Here is a 20516-nt window from a genome sequence, read left to right as displayed (position 1 = left end):
TCCCTATAATCGGTCTAAATTCCTCCTCCTGGCCAACCTGAGCGTTGAGATCTCCGATAACGATTTTGACATCATGGCTTGGGCAGCCGTCGTATTCACGTTCCAGCTGCGTGTAGAAAGCGTCCTTATCGTCATCGTCACTTGCTAGGTGAGGGCTGTGCACGTTGATTATGCTGATATTGAAGAAACGGCCTTTGATCCTCAACTTGCACATTCTGTTGTCGATTGGCCACCACCCAATCACGCGCCTCTGCATTTCGCCCATCACGATAAAAGCTGTGCCCAGCTCATGTCTATTGCCGCAGCTCTGGTAGATGGTATAACCATCCCTATTCGTATTTACCGTCGACCCTTTCCAGCAAACCTCCTGCAGCGCTACGATGTCGAACTTGCGGACCCTCAATAATTCGGAAAGAATGCGGGTACTTCCCAAGAAATTGAGAGACTTACAGTTCCGTGATCCGAGTTTCCAATCGTTAGTCCGTTTTCGATGCCTGGGTCTATGCCGATTGTTGTGGTCCGAATTTACATTGTATGCTTCCTGTACTGATGATTTTTACGGCTGGCTTGTAAGGCCTGCACCAACCCCCTGTCTCGCCGGAAGATCATCGTGCACAGCACTGTTTAGAGTCCCACGCTGGCACTAGGACGATGATCAGCCGCTCCTAACATGGAGAACAGACGCTGTTTTGAGCCGCCCCTAACATGGAGAACAGACGCTCTGATAAGCTACACCCTCAGAAGAGAGGAGCCCCCCGTCCCTGTCAGCATACGACCAAGGTTCCACCAGGGTTGATTACCCGATCTTCCCTACGGTTACTCGTATCCCAGGCGGCACCACGGGGAGGTAGGGATAGGAGTTACTGGACAAGAGGCTAAGGACCACAAATGGGGTCTATTTTATACCTGCAGGTACGCGAAGTACCAATGGTACGCATTGTCCAGTCATTTACCACCCAGAAAGGCCTTGGAAACCTCCAATAACCACTGAAAACAATTTGGAATATTCTACGAACTTTTTGGGAATCTTTTGGGGAATTCTGACTATTTCTAGGAACTCAAAGGACGTCTGGAAGCCCTTAAACCATATAAACTTCATGGAAAACACTAAGAATACCTATGCAATCTTATACTCTTTGGAGCCCCCTGTTAAGTTTTTGGATCAGTCCTTTGAAACTCTGTAAACAATGAGTAATTCTCTCTGAGACCGGCCCACTATTCACACTTGGTCTTTCAAAATGTTAGAATTTATGCTCATTTGGAAGTTCCTGTCGAGTAAGTTAAGAATCTGCATTCGTTTGGTCAAATTGATGGACCCTTCTGTAGTTATGATTAAAACAGTTCTTGAGGACTTCTCGATTTTTTTACAATACTCGGCTCACTCAAACTGTCATAAATCAGAAATATTTTCAACAACCCCCTTACAATAACATGGTTTTGAGAAGAGAAAGCATAGGAGCTCCATTTGCAAAAATAAAAATATTCTGTACATCTTATTTTAAGCTTTCTGCTACTTCTGCACATGTTATTTTAAGCTTTCTGCTGAAGCGTGAGCGACATACGTACATTTTACATGTAGCCTTATGGTACATGTGCGTTTATCGCCTCAAGGTTTTTACTCTTATGCGATGTCGTATACGGTTTTGTATTACAGAGGAGTTTCTTCATGAGTATTTTGCGGATTTTCTTGAGGAGTTTGTGGAGATTTTTTTGATCAATCCTTGATGAAATTGTTAGAAAATCACTGCGATAATTTCGGAAAGCATTCCTAGAGTTAACCTCAGAACGATTCCTAAGATTCCTGAAGAAATCACTTGGTTAGTTCTTTGAGAAAACCTGGGAGGAGTCCATGAAAGAAACACTGGAGATATTCGCTTAAAATATGGTGAAATCCCTGAAGTAATTATTAGAGAACCTCTGCAAAAATTTCTGAACCATTCGTGGAGTTATTCCCGAAATATGCCTAACGTTCCTGAATTCCTGAAGAAATCACTTGATTAATTCCTCGAGAAAGTAAAAACTAAGACAATCGCCCAAGAACATAGAAGAAATTTCTGTAGAAATTTAGCGTTGAGTTCAGAGAGTTATTGTTTAAGAAATTTCTGAAGGATTGCCATGTAATTGATGTTTCATCCATGGTCAGCCTGAACAAAATACATCGAAAGCAGTGCTGTGGATTGGCGGCCCACAGCTTAAAAATTTTACGAACTCCTAGGAAACCTCTAAAATCCTCTTAAGAACTGAAGGAAACATTCTGGAAACAGTTTGGAACGCTTAGGTGCCTCCTGTAAACTCTTCGATCCCCTTGGCTGCAAACTCTCGGTAACTTCAAAGAACCTGTTAACGCCAGGGAAAAAGTGAAAACTTTTTGGAAATTCTCTGGAAACCAATGGGAGCTAAGAGAATGAACATCTAAAATATGTGTAAGCGTTCAAACTGAAGTACGGTAAAAACACCACCCTAGTAACATTCCCATAACCATCTGGTTTTATTCAATTGGAAAATCCATCATTTTACTGCACTTGCTTTTAGAAATGCAGTGAAATGGTTTTCGTAAAGTTTTCATTCAATTTTAACGAAATACTGATTTTGAATCCTCGATGATTGCTGATGATACATTCTTGAGCCTTAAAACTGAATAAATTGTCTATGTCAAATTTAAAAATATAATTACAAAATATAGTCTTTTTATCTACACGACATTGAACTACATGCAGATTAATCAAATTCTATATGTCTATTATTTGATTAGCTCAGGACTCACAACAGTTAAAATCAGTTAAATTACAGGAATGACTTTAAATTATAAGTCAACATGAACTAATTAAGACTTCACTAATTACCGTTTTGATTCATATTACGGACACTTAAGGACTCAGGGAAATATAACCCTGCATAGAGTATACAAAATAAATCATTCTGTATGATTCCTTAGCGCTATCGAGCGTCGGAAGCCCTATACTTTCGAACGGCGGGTGAAGAATACGCTTCCGCAACTTCAATAATTTCAAATAAATCAAAATGTGTGGCTTTTTCATGATTCTTATTCCGGACGCTTCCTCACTTTTGCTCCATATTCCGGACACTTTGAATCGAGTTCCTGACAGCTCATGATACTCATTAATGGAACAGTCAAATCATCAATCGAAATCGTTAAACCACCAAAGAGACATCTATGGTAGTTGGGCATTATAAATTTTCAAAGATATTTATGGAAAAAGTTTTCTAAAACGAGCCTTGAAATTGAGAACTTTTGAACAGCAAAAATTGAAACATTTCGCGTGAAATGTTTCCCATACAAAGTAGAGTGTCCGGAATTTGAAGCTGTCCGTAATATGAATCAAAACGGTACACAGAAAAACAACTTACCGCAGTACCCCACTGAATTATTGTTGCTCCATAGGGCGTCCGAAAATGCCAACTTAGAGTTTGTCATAGTAAGTCTTCTGGGTAAGAAATGGGGTTTTAGAAATATCGAGAAATCATCGATTATGTTTGTAGATCTGAAAACCTATATCCCAGAGACTGCTGGAGTTTAAAGTTGATAAATAAAACTATCTTTAAACATTTTGTAGATTAAACAGTCTTACATTCCATTCCTAACTAATCATTGAAGGGATGTATTGGGGAAGATTGTAGATTTTTAGAATGCAAAGTCCGGGGACCATCAAGGTAGTCATGAGAAGTAACTTTTACTATGGACGGATTTCACGCCAACTCGACACGCGATTGGCAGCACCCCTTCAGAATTCAATGAAACTTTCTGGATGTCAAAAGTATGTGAAACTAAGATACTTTGCAAACTTTGTTTTTTCAAAATCGATCTAGACTAACATTTGGAAAGGGTCAAAGTTTTTTTTACTTGTTTTTATAAACCCGTATAACTCAAAAACGGTAAGACCTACAAAAAAGTGTTGTATGGGGAACTGTCGTGAAATTTCCTGACGTTTTAGAGAAAAATATTGAAAAAATAAAAACACATTTTCTACACTGAAAAAAAAATTATTCAAAACTTTAAAGTCGATTTAAAAAAAAACGGCCACTTCAGATTTTGATCATCCTTAAGCAAAAAGTTTCGTAATTAAATTTACTAAAAGTCGCCCATACATTGCAAATTGGGCATATTTTAGAGAAAAAAGTTTTTCTAACATCGAATTTTTTAAGTCCCAAAGTTTTTTTTTACTTTTTTTTATAAACCCGTATAACTCGAAAATGGCAAGACCTACAAAAAAGTGTTGTATGGGGGACTGTCGTGAAATTTCCTGAAGTTTGAGAAAAAAATATTGAAAAAATAAAAACACATTTTCTACACTGAAAAAAAAAATATTCAAAACTTTAAAGTCGATTAAAAAAAAAAACTGCCATTTCAGATTTTGATTATCCTTAAGCAAAAAGTTTTGTAAATAAATTTACTAAAAGTCGTCCATACATTGCAAATTGGGCAAATTTTAGGGAAAAAAGTTTTTCTAACTTCGAATTTTTTAAGTCCAAACCTGATTTTTTATTTCAAAGATTTTATTTTAAACCGTCAAATATGATCGTGTTTTCAAGTGATAAATGAGTTTGAATCAGAAAATAGATTGTATTTTTTATTGAGAATAGTTAAAAAACTGAATTATACAGTGATTATGATTTTTAAATGAAGGCAATCAATGGACTTCGCCTCTGCCTATGAGGAAATCAACTCCGTCTAACAATCCGACGGATTTTTATGGTTCTAAAGGTATCACAACAGTATTGCAAACATTGAAAAGTTACAACCTTATCCATATCCCTTTAAATTCTCTTCTAGAAAAAGTTTTGTGAAAAATAACTTACTAAACGTACCTGCGTTAAACGCCAGATGAATAAGAAATAATGAATATGTTTGTATTGTTATCTACCTAAAAAAAGTTGATAAGCTCATAACTCATGATTTTATTTGCAAATAACAGTCTTCATTTTCACGAAACAAAAAAGACTCCTTAAAACAAGGTTAAATACTGGTAATTAGCGACTTTTCTGAAAATTATAACGCTGCTCAAGGATATCACTGGAATAATTCCCAATTCTAAATTTATCATAAAAAAGATAATAAATTGGAAAATGTTAGTTTTATTATAATATCAGACCCATGACACAGTAGCAGTTCAGCTATTTATTTCAAAATTGATAAATTTTGTTAAACAAATCAAAAGTTATTTTTAAGTCAGATGGAGCTGCAGCTCATTATAAAAATAGAAGAAAAATTGCCAGCTTATGTAATTTCAAGAAAATACATGGATTGGAAGCAGAGTGGCACTTTTTTGCCACATCCCACGGCAAAGGCCCCTGTGACGCTATTGGTGGCACTCTCAAGCGAATGGCAACAAAAGCAAGTCTTGCAAAATACTATGGAAACACAATCGCAACTCCGCGAGAACTATTCGACTGGGCAGTGAAACAAACTGATACATGTATCACCAAATTAAATTTCTGTTATATATCTAATGAACAATATTTTAAAATGTCAGAGGAATTGGTGGAATTGTTTGATAAGGTTAAAACTGTCCCTGGTACCCAAAAATATCATTGTTTTATGCCTATTAGTGATACACAAATTGCAGCCAAACGGTATACCAATTCAGAGGATGAACCAAAAATATTCAATTTATTCAGTAAAGCCCAAAAATAATGTAAATATTCATGTGCAGATACTACGTTTTAGGATATATAGCAATAATAAAAATAAAAACAAACCACGACTTTTTTCATAAGCATAATATTGACCCTTTCCAGACACCTGTTAAGATTGACTTTGACCAAATAAGAAATTAAATATTATTGTGATATCTTTCCAACCATAAAAAACCCATCGGATTGTTAGACGGAGTTGATTTTCTCATAAGCGGTATGGCGCGAGATCAATTGAATTCAATTAAAAAAAAAAAACTGTATAATTCCGTTTTATTTCTTTTAACTACTCCCAATAAAACAAATATAATCTATTTTGTGATTAAAACTCATTTATCACTTGAAAATATGATCATACTACGACATACGACAATTTGAAGCGAAATAAAAATTAAATAAAAAGTTCATATTGGACTTAAAAAATTCGATGTTAGAAAAACTTTTTTCTCTAAAATATGCCCAATTTGCGATGTATGGACGACTTTTAGTAAATTTAATTACGAAACTTTTTGCTTAAGGATGATCACAATCAGAAGTGGCCGTTTTTTTTAAATCGACTTTAAAGTTTTGAATATTTTTTCTTTCAGTGTAGAAAATGTGTTTTTATTTTTTTAAATATTTTTTACTAAAACGTCAGGAAATTTCACGACAGTCCCCCATACAACACTTTTTTGTAGGTCTTACCGTTTTCGAGTTACACGGGTTTATAAAAAAGTAAAAAAAAACTTTGACCCTTTCCAAATGTTAGTCTAGATCGATTTTGAAAAAACAAAGTATGTAAAGTATTTCACATAGTCTTCACACCCAGAAAGTTTCATTGAATTCTGAAGGGGTGTTGCCAATCCCTTTGTCGAGTTGGCGTGAAATCCGTCTATGGTTCTATTTCTGTTTCTGTTCGGGATGATCCACTACGACCAGTTTTCTTTCATATTTTGTGGTATACCCGTATCTTTTGTTTAGTGAAGTCGTTTTTTATACAGGTTTCAGATTATGCAACTGAGCTGGTTGAATGATATTGATTTTCACCATGCATCGGTACTCTAGCGTATCAAATTAATGTTTCTGCTTATTTAAAAGGTCCGAAGTCTTTTTTTCAAACTGTTTACAGGTTTCGTCGCATCGGACATTTTGGTTTCTTACCTTATTTTAGAAACAAGAAGCATATTTCAGAACACGGGAGATCTGCTACTCTACTGATACGGAATCGTTTACCTCCTAAGTATCGAAAGATAAGCACATGAACTCGGAAAGAATTTGTCTAATGAATTGAAACAACTTTTTCCAAAACTTCGTATCAGAAGCTGACAAACTTTTCTTCAGAAGCTGACAGGTTTCTCGTCAGAATCTGACAAACTTCTCATCAGAATCCGACAAGCTTTTCATCCGAAGCTGATAGGCTTCTCGTCAGGTGTTGATAGGCTTCTCACCAGAAGCTGACTGGCTTCTCATCAGAAGCTGACTGGCTTCTCATCAGACGCTGACAGGCTTCTCGTCAGAGGCTGACAGGCTTCTCATTGGAAGCTGACAAGCTTCTCATCAGAAGCTGATAGCCTTCTCATCAGAACGCTGTATAAAACAAAATTACTTCCCTGGCACTACTAAATATAGTTGTTTTGAGAATACACCTCAAAATACCCGGTTATTTACGAAAAAGTGTCGATTTCGATGGAAATTGCAAACGATGTCCACCCCACAGATGTGGATCAGTGGGAGAGAAGGATTCGTATTATGGATCAGAACACTATAACAGCAATTTATCTGCGAGGTAAACGAATGGTGAGCTAGTGAAAGCATACCGTAATTTCGGGTGGAATTGATCATTTTTCACGGTTTTTCTAGTCTATTTTTTATAATGTTAACAATGCCAAATAACTAAATTCAGGAAAACAAGTACGAAGGTGAGCCTCATCGACTCATGTACCGAAATTTTCTAACAAATGTCATTTTAGTGTTAACAAATATCTCTAAAATAAAAAATCAGGGAATCTCATTTTGGGGTGAAATTGATCACTTGTCAATGCCATTATTGTTAGTTTTCATAACAACTCTACATGATAAATTTGAGCACCCTGAATCCGAATATGCTTGTCAAAATCTTAGCAATGCAATATTTATATAAATAACGAATAGTAAAATTTCAAGAATTACGCGGAAAACGCCTAAATGTATGCAATCTCCTAAGTAAATCAATGATATCAAACAGAAATTCAATTATTTCAACCTAATTGAGATAATTGGTACGAGTTTTGCTGATGAAATCTGGTTTGCGGATATATCTCAAGCATCCTCACAAACTTTCAGGTTTATACTATGTTTAAATATTTGCTTAGAAATAGAAGTTTATAGGTGTTTGTCAATACTGTACTGTGCATGATTTTGAAATTTTACATTATTTTCATAGTAATAAACATTCCTCAACGCAAAAAACTTCACAACACACAATTCGACAATAGTTACGACAAGCAACGTTCATTTACTGCAACTTACATTGATATTTGTGCTCCACTACGCATAAATAAAATCGTGTGATATGATGATCAATTCCACCCTTCTGATCAATTACACCCGATTTTACGGTACGTTTTGGCGTTTGTTTCGGAATCGTCTTATCTTTGATTCATAACTGTGGTATGGGTTTCAATGCCCCACAGTTATGAATCAACGCTTCTGGGAATACGGATGACATTTTATTTCCTACGAACGGAAAAAAATATGCTTAAGCATATTATAATTGATTGCGATGCTGTATCGATTCATGTTTCACGTTAGTAAAATGTGTTCTGCGTAATTGCAACTATATTTGATGAGATATTCCCGTTTTAATCCAACTCTGATCCATATCTGTGTGCTATCCATAACTGTGGGGTGACTGTACATGCTGATAAGCTACTCATCAGACGCTGACGGGCTTCTCATCAGAAGCTGACAAGCTTCTCATCAGAAGCTGATAAGCTCATCTGAAGATGACAAGCTTCTCATCAGAAGCTAATAGCTTTCTCATCAGAAGCTGATAGCCTTCTGATCAAAAACTGAAAGGCTTCTCATGTTCTAAGGAAAGAAAAATCTGTGATTGAAATAATAGAATGAAAATAATCACCAATATAGTGAAATCATACGTAAAGCTAGCATATTACACAAGAAGAGGACGGTTCGTTTTTTATTGTCGCCGGAGATGTTTCGTTCTCGGTTTCGCGCGTGTTTTCGTCGACGGAGAAGTTTTCTTTTCTGTTTTCGCGCGTCTTGCTGGGAAGTTCTTCGTGAAGCTCAAGCAAGCTTGCTCGTATGCTTGAAGCTGGATGGTGACGGAATTGAAGTGATTTGGAGCTCCCCTGTCAGCGATGGATCATCAATTAGTGAGCTCGTTTCATACTTATATTTCCAAAGAGTGAAATAAATGTACACATATCTATATCTTGGAAACGGTATGAATGTTACATGTGTGTATTTATTCAAAACAATTATGATTGGTTCGACACTTGGTGTCGGCATACTATAATTCATAGTTTACCTAATACATATTGAAGGATACATAGCTTTACTTCTGCTTGTAATTACATAAAAACCTTGAATAGTCCGACATATTTTTCATAGACTGACAGAAGATTATTTCGGTGCATATTCCATGAATCAAGTTACTTACCAAGCGCAAAAAAACTCATTCAATGGTTCGTCATTAGAGGTGTCGGCATAATTTTGTACAGAATAATATAATAGAAGAAGACTATGTAAATGCATACGTTTTTAAATTAAGGTTACATGAATCGCATCACTTGCCAAGGTGAAAGCCAAGGTGATTGTGTAGCTTCTAAATCTTTCCCACTAAATAAAACTCCTTCCGTGACAACCATGAAGATGCAGAGATACAGTGTTTGGATTTCGATTCGAATAAGCTAGAGTGTCCATCCCGGGACATCCCGGGACAAGAAATTCCGGGATTTGACAAATTTCGGGATTTTCCGTTCCCCGGGATTTTATTTTTGACATCCCGGGAATCCCGGGATTCCCGAAATGTACGTAGAATTTGATGAAAACCACTAAATTTCAATGAAAAACAATGACATTTTTCCTCACTATCAACCTTATTTGATTAAGTAGTAAAGCATAATGGAAAATAGAATAAACGAATAATAATTTTCATGAAAAGATTAATTTACCAACTGGTCAGTGTTCAGACAGACCGAACTAGATGATATATTGGCCTTGTAAAGATAAGCCAGGAACTCCGCCGATTCTGATTTTTCCGATGCTATTTTGATACATATGTTTTATCAAACAGATAAGTTCCATTATTATAGCAAAAAAATCGAATATATTGTTATTCTGGACGCTTGGGGTACGTTTTCCTGAAATCATTAAAAAAAGCATAAAAAAAAATTGAAAGTACACCTAAACTGCCGCAAATCGCAAGTCAGTATCATCTGTAAGAAGTAGGCATTGCGAAAATTGACTGAGAAGTTTTTAATCTCGTTTTCCGTTTACTTTTCATTATGGGACAATTCGACTTGGTGTTTTTTCCTAATTTTGCTGAACAAAAAGTGATTTCTCGTTAGTGCAGCTGAAAGATCATTAGAAGATATAATGAAAACTATAATGAAACATCAACTCAATTTTGACCAAAATGCAGATAGGACTGACTTGCGATTCACAGCAGTAAACTTCAGTCAATAATTTACAGTATTTTATTTATTTATTTATTTATTTTTTAACTAAAAATTTTGAAAGAGGGAAAAGCCCCTTTGAGTGATTTCTTTTTGAAATTCTTCTCAAAAAGGCACAAAACCTCTTTATCTTTTCAAAATAACATTATAAAATGGTAATAATAATAAAATATAAATCTATAGGCTCAGGCGGCATTTATCCATTACAGAGCCAAAAATCTTGAAAAAGGGCCATGACTCGAAAACTGCTTGATTCCATCATTAAATGGGTGTGTTGAAAATGTTTCCATCAAACCTGAAAAAAGAAAAAGAAAGAAGCAGAATCATACGTAATACAAAGCATCATTTAAAAATCTATAAAGTATTTTTAACGAGGGTAAGAATTTACTTCCCAGAATATCACGAACAGATTTAGGGAGCAAACGATGATATATTTTCAAATTTCTAAAGAAAGCAATTCTAGGTATAGTAAAACGCGTACAATGAAAAACAATATGGTCAATATCCTCATAAGCAACACCACAATCACACAAATTAGAATCATTGATATTGATACGATATAAATAACTATTACAAACATAATGATTGGATATAAGCCTCGACAATGTACAAATAAAATTTCTTCCGACAGCAAAATTTTTAAATCAACTAAATCGACTAACATTAGGTAAAATTGAATGACACCATCGTCCTTTATCACTAAAGTCCCATGAAAGCTGCCAATTATTTAAAGAATATTGTTTTAAATCTGTAAAATATTCAGACGAAGAAATTTGTCTGTTGAACATACTGCCACAACGAACCCCTAATTTTGCTAAAGAATCAGCTTGCTCATTACCATAAATATTAGAATGAGCAGGAACCCAAATAAATTTAATAATGTAAACCTGAGAATTCAAATGACATAATTCTTTTTTCAGCAACAACATAATGTGATGAGTTTTAGAATTGAAATTAACGGAATTGAGTGCTTTCAAACAACTTAAACTGTCTGAACATATAATTAAAATGTTTGGAGAACATTTTTTTAATCAAAGAACAAATGAAATACAAGGCAGTTAGTTCAGCTATAAAAACTGAGCAAGGATATTGTAATCTGAAAAAATAAGCAGAATAATAATTATAAACTCCAGAACCAGCAACATTTTGGATTAATGATCCATCAGAAAAGTAAAATTGATGTGAATCTAATCCAACAAATTTACGCCGAAAAAATAAAGGAGCGAAGCGAAAATACTTATTACTAGGAATTTGTTTCAATTCTTCATACCGTTTTGATTCATATTACGGACAGCTTCTAATTCCGGACACTGCACTTTGTATGGGAAACATTTCACACGAAATGTTTCAATTTTTGCTGCTTAAAAGTTGTTACTTTCTAGGCTTGTTTTAATAAACATTTTCCCTACATATCTATGCAAATTTATAATGCCCGAATGCCTTAGACGTCTGTTTAGTGGTTTGACGATTTCAATTGATTATTTGACTTTTCGTTGTATGATTTTCATGAGCTGTCCGGAATTCGAATCAAAGTGTCCGGAATATGAGGCAAAAGTGGGGTAGCGTCCGGAATAAGAATCATAAAAAGTCCGCACATTTCTATTTATTTGAAATTATTCATGTTGCGGAATCAAAATCTTCACCCACCATTCTGAAGTGAATTGTTTTAAAGGCTCGATAGCGCGGAGGAATCATACAGATTGATTTTTTCATATGCTTTCTGATGAGTTATACTTCACTGAGGCCTTAAGTCTTTGTGGGCCTTAAGCCTTTGTGGGCTTCGTGGCCGTGCGGTTAGTGTTACCAAGCGTTTTAGCCGCATCGTGTCAAGAAGTGTGGGTTCGATTCCCGCTTCAGTCCGAAAACTTTTCGTCAGGAACGTTTTCCGATTGTGCCACTGGGCGTTGCATGCTAGTCCGTTGTCTAGTGTGGTGCTTCCTTCAAAGGACATGACCGTCCACTGGAAGCATTAACGTGTAGGTGTCTTTTTTTTTTAAAAAAAAAAGGTGTCCGTAATATGAATCAAAACGGTATAACGATAAATCGATCATAGGGTGAAACGAGTGAACATTAATATCAAAATTATGATAATTGAATGTAGAAATTGTTGTAGGAACAATATTCAAAAAAGAACAATATTTGTATGAATTTAAAATTTTGCAAGTTGGATTTATATCATTTCAACATTTCAAAACATCAATTATTGGGTGTTTTTTAATAAAACAATTCAACATGAATTTACAATTTAATTCATGTAAGCGAGTTTTAAGTGGAATCACTCCAGCTAAAACCTCAATAGATTGAGTGTGAGTTGAATTCATTAATTTTAAACAAATTCTTAGACACCGAAATTTATTCTTTTCTAGCTTACAAAAATGCGATTGACTTGCATTTACAAAAGTGAAACATCCATATTCAATAGTAGATCTAATGGTCGTTTTGTAAAGTGTAATTAAATCAGTAGGATGAGCCCCCCACCAAGTACCTGTTATAGTTCTAAGGAAATTTATCCTTTTTGCACAAATTATCTGGATATATTGAATATGTTTTTTCCACAATAATTTTGAATCAAACCATATTCCTAGATATTTATAATCATCAACTTGTTCAATTTCGTGACCATTGAGATATAAATTTATATTAACAATAGAACGTTTACGAGAAAATAAAATAAATTTAGTTTTAGAAACAGAAAAAGAAAAACCATTATTGTTTGCCCAAATTTCAATATTGTTTAATGCACATTGCATAAAATGACGAATAATTTCTCTATTATTACCGCTGATAGAAATAACTTTATCGTCGGCAAATTGATAAAAATAGCATCCATTTGGAATAACAGATGATATGTCACTGGTAAATAAATTATATAGAAATGGACTCAAACAAGACCCTTGAGGAAGACCAAAATAACTATATCGTATCAATTTGGAAGAGCCATCATGAAAAAAATGCATAATTTTGAAAGAAAATAAATTATATAAAAAATTGGCAATTATATTTGGAATATTGAAATTTTTAAATTTTTCAAAAAGTAGATCTAATAACACGGAATCATAAGCCCCAGAAACATCAAGAAAAGTTGAAACCATATCCTGCTTCTTAATAAACGAAAGATTAATTTGTGAAGCTAGAAGAGCAGTGCAATCACGAGTGCTACAACCTTTTCTGAAACCATATTGGGAAGAAGAAAAAAAAATTATAACTTTCAGCCCATAATTCTAAACGATTAAGTAACATTCTTTCCATAAGCTTACGAAGACATGACAATAAACTTATTGGTCTACGACTATCAGCTAATGAAGGATCCTTGCCTGATTTTACAATACTGACAACCTTAATAGAACGCCATTCCGAAGGTAGAATATTTTGAAAAAGGAATGAATTGTATAATTCTAACAAATGTATTTTTCCATCATATGGTAAATTTTGCAAAACAATAAATTTAATGTTATCAATTCCCGGAGATGTGTTTTTTGTAACAGATAATGCTTAATCTAATTCTCCTAATGAAAATGAAGCACTAAGTTCAGGAAAATAATTATATCTCTGACAATTTTTAAAATTTATGGAACAAGGAACAAAATCAGGACAAATTTTAGAGGCAAATTTATTAATCCATTCTTCAGAATATTCCTGAATATTTGGAGAAGAAGAATTACAATTTCTTAAATTTCTAGCAACAGACCAAAGAGAAGATAGAGAAGATTCTCCATCAAGATTTTCTATAAAATTTCTCCAATAATTCCTTTTTTTAAATTTAGTAATTCGAATAAATTGAGCTTCAGCTTTACAATATAAAAAATAATTTTCCCTTGATCCAAAATGACGAAATTTTTTAAAGGCTTCAGATTTATTTTTTAAATGAAGGACATTTTTTTCTAGAAGAAATTGGAGTTATTTTGTATTTTTGAGATTTTATTAAACATTTAATTATAATCTCGCAAAATTGTTTATAATTATCGAGTGGAGATAATGAATAATCAAAATGAGTTAACGAAAATGAAACAAGATCCGAAAATTTTGACCAATTAACATTTTTACATAAATCAGGTTTAAGAGATTCATTATATGTTTGTTTATTGTCATTATTACAAATCTCGATCAAAATAGGTAAATGATCACTACCATTAGGATCATTAATTATTTTCCAAGAAGGAAGGAATGTTAAACTATTAGCACAAAGAGATAAATCAATACAAGTATGATGAGCAGGAGGAACAACAATTCTGGTAAATGATCCATCATTGAAAATATTCAAATTCAATTCATCAACCAAATCCATGATCAAATTACCTCTACCATCACTATTCTTACTACTCCAAGCAGAATTATGGGCATTAAAAACTCCTAATATGTAAAATGGAGAAGGTACATTGTCTAATATAGTCTTTATTTCTGATAATGAAAAAGGAGAATTTGGAGGAATATAAAAACATATGATAGAAAATTCCTTACCCAAATGTTTAACAGAAATAGCAATATATTCAATTGCAAAATCAAAATGTAAATTTAAATATTTAAATTGAATATTTTCACGAACACCAATCAACACTCCTCCAGCTGAAACATTTCTATCTTTTCTAATAATATTAAAAGTAGGGATACGTAAGTGTTTACATTCCACTAACCAAGTTTCATTTAAACAACATATATCTATATTGTGATTAAATAACAGAACTTTTAATTTACCAATTTTGGGTATAATGCTACGACAATTCCATTGTAATATATTTAATTTGTTGGAAGTAGCCATTACATTGAAAATAATGAAGAAAGGAGGGGTCCAAAAGAATTTAACTTTTCAAAAATAAACGCTAAAAAAGGTAAACATTTTTTAATAAAATTTTTCCAAAAATCACTGAATCCTAATAAATTTATAATTTGCTCCAAAATATTCAAAATGTCATTATTATCATTATTGTTGGATGAATTATCAACATTATCCCTATTTTCATTATTAAAGGAATTGTCATTCTCTACTCTTTGAAACCCAGGAATCTTATGGCAAGTGGAAGAAACATTAAGTGGAGGAAAGTTTTTATCAAAAGATGTTGATGGTTGAGGATCAGAATTTGCATTATGTTTGTTAGATAATAAATTAGCCCTTTTTCTTTTAGTAGGAGGTTTATATATAAATTTATTTGAATCCTCATTCAAGTCATCATTATCATAATCAGATAATGCTTCATAAACATTGGAAGAATTAAAATCACCAGATGCTTTCAAAATCTCGGAATAAGAACATCGATTTTTAAATTTAATTTGTAGGTTAAATTTTTGTTGATTAGTTTTATAAACTGAACAGTCTTTAATTGAAAAATGATTCTGGTTACAATAAATACAAACATCAGATTGTTTATCACAAACAGATGAAGAATGAGAATCTCCACATTTCGAACATTTAGGTTTATTTGAACAATAGGAAGAAGTGTGTCCAAATAAAAGACAATGAGTGCAATGCATAAGTTCAGGAAAATAAAGTCTTACACTAAATGATACGTTATTAATTGAAACAAAATCCGGAAGAACAGATCCGGCAAATATTATTTTTATACAATTAGAATGAACATAACTAGAACTGTTGCCATTGAACGTTAATTTAGATAAACGATTGCAATCTAAAATTTTGACGGGAGAAATGGATTTATTTTTGAAAAAACCTAAACCAAAATTTTTAATGTCATCGCAACTTAAAGATTCGTCATAAATGACGCCACTAATCTCACATGAGTCGCAAGGGGCGTATACACGGTATGAACTACCAAATAAGTTGGATTCCAGCAGAGTATTAGCATCTCCACGAGAACCAAAAACTACCCTTAATTTATCTAACAAAATTTTCTTGATTTCTTTAACTGATTTAAATCTTTTATAAACTTCTGCAGAAATCAAGAGAACATTAATTGGCTTATCCTTTTTTCTAAAATAAACAGGATAAGGACCAAGAAAAGTAGATGGGAAAATTTTGACTCTAAATGGTTTAGAAACTGAAGGAGGAAGATTCGAATGATCATCCTCTTTAGAATTCGACGATTCCCCGTCAGTTTCCATATTAGGAAAACAACGAGGAATATAAATAAAAAAATCAACAATCGAGAAGTAATAACAACTAAAACTTATAAAAAAAGAGAGTAAATAAAATTATACTTTTCAAATTCAATAGAGAACTTGATGAATTCTTTCTTGAGAGAAACCACCTCAAGCTTGAAAACTTCCCAAAGCCCACAATCTGAACTTGATTCAGAATACTTCGATCGCTCTCTTCAAATCCAATCATCGAACGTAATCCGAATCTTGAATCGCTTTCCACGTGAGGATTGTTCCATTTTTATCTGTTGATTTCCCTTCGGATATATTATTTGAAAGTCTAAAATTATTTGGGCATGGTTTTAGCGAAAAATAATAGCGCGAATGCACCATGATTCAAGTTGATCGCTACTTGATCGCTACTTGTAACAATATCCGATGAACTCTTTGTCCCGCGACAAACAGTGCATCGGAGGCTCCATATGTCGGTACAACGCGCGTGGTGATGTGTTCAAATCATGCTGCTTCAAGAGCGGCGGCCTTCTTCGACCGTTCAAATACCGTGTTGTTTGTCGCTAGAGACGATTTTTTTCCATCCTTGAGGTGGATAAATGGGATGAAATTATGGCTCGTGTGTCGTTAAATTTTCCAAAGCCTGCAGAGGTATACTCGGTCTTTAGTAACAATGGATGTCACACTAACATTCCTTCCCCGATGACCGTAAGGACGTGGCCGTCGCCGTTATTGACTTCATAATATCTGGAATGCTCGAAATTATATACTGAAGATGGTAAGCTACTCCCAAGCTCCATCTGTTGGATCCTTGTGTAATTTCGATTATTCTGGTCAATCACGGAGCAGCAACTACGAATTATACGGTCATCGATGCGCATGCGCATGCTCATGAATTGAAACAACTTTTTCCACTTCGTCCTCCTTATCATCTAGGACAAAAAGGTGGGTCTTGTTACCGGGATATCATCATTTGATAACTGATTTTTTTATCATCTTGGCTGAACTAACCTTCAACAAAAATGAGAACTCAAATTTGTTCCTCGAATTAAAAAGAAACAGTTAATTTTGTTATCATCGAGTTCGAGTTGATAACAAAATGTGTCATATTATATATTTTTTTTTTAGTATTATGGTCATTATTTTTTTCGAGAGGTTAGTATTTTGGCTTAAATTTACACTACGGACAATTTAAAATATGTATTATGAAAAGTTTTATTAAAATGTTAAAGAAAATATGTGAGATGACATATTTTGTTATCAGCCTGTTATCAAACATGTCTATCATGGATACAATGATAACAAATTCGGTTATCATCGATAACATATTATCAATATGATAACAGCGATGATGTAAATTGTTATCAATTTTATATCATCCAGTTATCTTACTTTGTTCGGAGAGGTATTGCCGTTTAAACTTTTTATTACTGTTCTTTGAACGAGGTAAACGAGGTTCAAGTTTGATTTTGAGAAATAAATAACGCATCTAAATTCCACTAAAGAATTCTCTCTGTGCCACCACTGATTCTAGCATCCCGCGTGAGAACAACCCCTGCGTGGTATGCGCCGTGCACTACTGGCTCACTCACACACCCCCTTTTCGGTGCTTAGTAGACTGGTTCCACCCGCTTTCGCTCTCGTCGTCGTCGTATTCTCTACCCTTCGCCTCCCCCTCCGATAGCCAATGTTTTCGTTTTGCCTCATTTTCGTGCCGTTTGTTTTGTTCCTATCTGTTTTTCTCACAGCCCGCCAGCCACCCCTAACTATAGTGATGGTGCATCGGTGAGAGCGAGCACGAGAGACCGACTAACCTAGTACAAGCCGCCGAACAATGGGGCCATCTCAGAAAAACGCGATCAAAACCTTTAAGGGTCTTTAATGGCATTATAAAGGGGATTTACGTGAATATAGGTTTAAAAGTAGAATAAAATTTTGAGCATACATATTCTCTGAAGACACCGACACGTTTTAACTTCGTCTAAATCCCATTCGTGGTTTTGATCGTCTTTTTTCTGAAATGGTCCCACTGTGCGTCTCAGCAGAGCTCGCGTATCGTAGCTTTAGTACACGCTGTTGCTGCTGGTGCTGCTAATGTCTACGGTGGTGAGCCTATAGGTCAACACGTCTAACTAACTGCGGCGAACCCTTCCCGCCGTAGTGGAACTAGTGAGTTAGTTGTGAACTACGGTGCCAACTCCGAGAGGAGAATAAGTGCAAGTCTCACCACCCCCCGAGATCGCGGTCTCACGCTGGAAGCTCACAAATCGTTTCTTACTCCCCCATCGGGTGGATGGGTGGCGCAGTACGTCTTCGAATTGAGTTTTTCGTTTCGTTTCGTCGGTTTTCAATATTCTGATCTTCAGAGTTTAGAACGATTTCGTGGTTTGAATTTCGGGTGTTCTTCGTCGTCGTCGGCGTCGTTTCCGGTTCCGGTCGAAGAAAATTTGTGACAAGGCTCAAGGCGGGGCTCGGCTCAAAGCGACCGTCTGTTGGCGTAGTATACATTCAGAAGCTGATCCGTCGATACCCGACCAACAGATCGTAAGATCGCTTGAAGCAATTGTCCGCAGCTACAGTCCGAGTCAGTGAACCATCCTTCCGTCAAGTGTTTTCAATTCGTGTCCAAATTCGAAAATAATTGCAATTCAGAACACAATCGTATCCCAGTGTGAAAGTGATACCCATGTGAATGGAGTGAGTGTATGTAAGCTGTTCTATTCTTATCTATGGTTGTGCACCTGTGTCTACACTGAACCCCCCCTGAAACGGGGGGAATGTAATCGTGATGCCCACCTTGCTAATACAAGGCTAGAGGCGCGTAATCAATGTGGCTGGTGAAACCTCGAGCAATGAAAAGCGGTGATAATCGGTGCGACCGTAATTGTGTTAGAAACGGAAAGCGGAAGTGATGTAGCTAGGGAATGATTCGCAGTTTCTCCGATTAGAACGAAAGCTTATAATAATCAAACGTTTTCGAATAGCTGTGTACAAACCTGGGAGCAAATGTGTAATCATTGTTTTTAGGATTTCATCACAAATGTAGCCAGAAACAGGCCAGCGATATTGAAGACGATAACGGCCTTTATTGATATACTATGCTCTCACCAACAGTGCTCTGGAAGATTATCCTGTTTAATTCAATGAAATACATCCTTTTTCTTGTGCAATAGGAAAATTTGACTCCATAACAATTAAATTTGGCAAGATAACTGGATGAGTTTTTGGTTTGGACCATTATAAATTGACCAATCGATTGGTGGCGATTTCATTGGACGGTAATTGTCAGAAGGGAAACTCTAAAGAATCTTTCTAGTTATCCTCCTCGAGTTTAATGATGAATTTCTCCAAAAAGACAAACAAGAAAATCTTTTGAAATTATAGTAGATATTTGAGCTTGGTTGACCAGCCGTGGTAACTACTCCAGTATCGCTAGATCAGTTGCACTTACACAAGGAACCAACCAGATGACTGCTTGGGATTATCAGACATCCTCAGTGTATAAGTGCTAATCTTCTATTATTAGGCAACAATGGCGCCTGCCACGTCAGAGTGCAGACCAATGAGGGGAAGGGAGAGGAATGATGGTGCACTAAACTGGCCCCCACAGTAGACCGGATATACCCTTGTATCTACGCCAGTTCATGCGGGAAGGTATAGGGGTAAAGTAATTTTATGACAGAGAAGTTTGCCTTTTCGGTTAACAGACTGCATTCTATCAGGCGTGAGGGAAGGCGCACTGTAATGACGGAACAATGATTAACCGAAATGTAGGGAAATGGTTCCTTGCCCGTCTGGTCTCAGGAGTGAAAGATAGAAGCAAGTGAAAGATAGAACTACAAAGTACGAGGAAAGGGACGGGCCTGGGATTGAACCCATTACCTTTTGCTTATGAAGCAAAAGCGGTAGCCATCAGACCACCAACCCCGTCTTATCCTTCAAGAGTTTTATGATGAATTTCTACAAATATTCAAACAAGAAAATCTACTGGAGTTCTAGTAGGGATTTCTCCGTAAATTATTGGAAAAAAAAGATCTTAGAAAAACTTCTGCTCGAGTTCAGGATAGTACCTGGAAAAAATCTAGAAGCATTTCTGAAATAAATGACAGAAACCTCAAAAAAAAGAACATTTTTAAGGGAGACTTCAGGGATTTTTTTTTAGAT

General features: G+C 35.1%; 1 protein-coding gene across 6 annotated transcripts in view; it reads left to right on the top strand.

Annotated features, from left to right (window-relative positions):
* The window catches only part of LOC110674718, a 409506-nt gene that overhangs the window by 120891 nt on the left and 268099 nt on the right, over window positions 1-20516 (top strand). For 2 of the 6 annotated variants that reach the window (XM_021838791.1, XM_021838780.1), the window contains exon 1: window positions 18603-19055. The exons of 2 other annotated variants lie outside the window; for them this stretch is intronic. The gene's annotated coding sequence lies outside the window, so the exon portion shown is untranslated. Of the gene's footprint in view, window positions 1-18602; window positions 19060-20516 lie in introns of those variants that run through there. 2 more of the 6 variants (XM_021838790.1, XM_021838786.1) reach the window with 2 other exon arrangements.

This window comes from Aedes aegypti, chromosome 1, assembly GCF_002204515.2.
Source record: "Aedes aegypti strain LVP_AGWG chromosome 1, AaegL5.0 Primary Assembly, whole genome shotgun sequence".
Lineage (NCBI taxonomy): Eukaryota > Metazoa > Arthropoda > Insecta > Diptera > Culicidae > Aedes > Aedes aegypti.
This window is presented reverse-complemented; position numbering and strand designations above follow the sequence as displayed.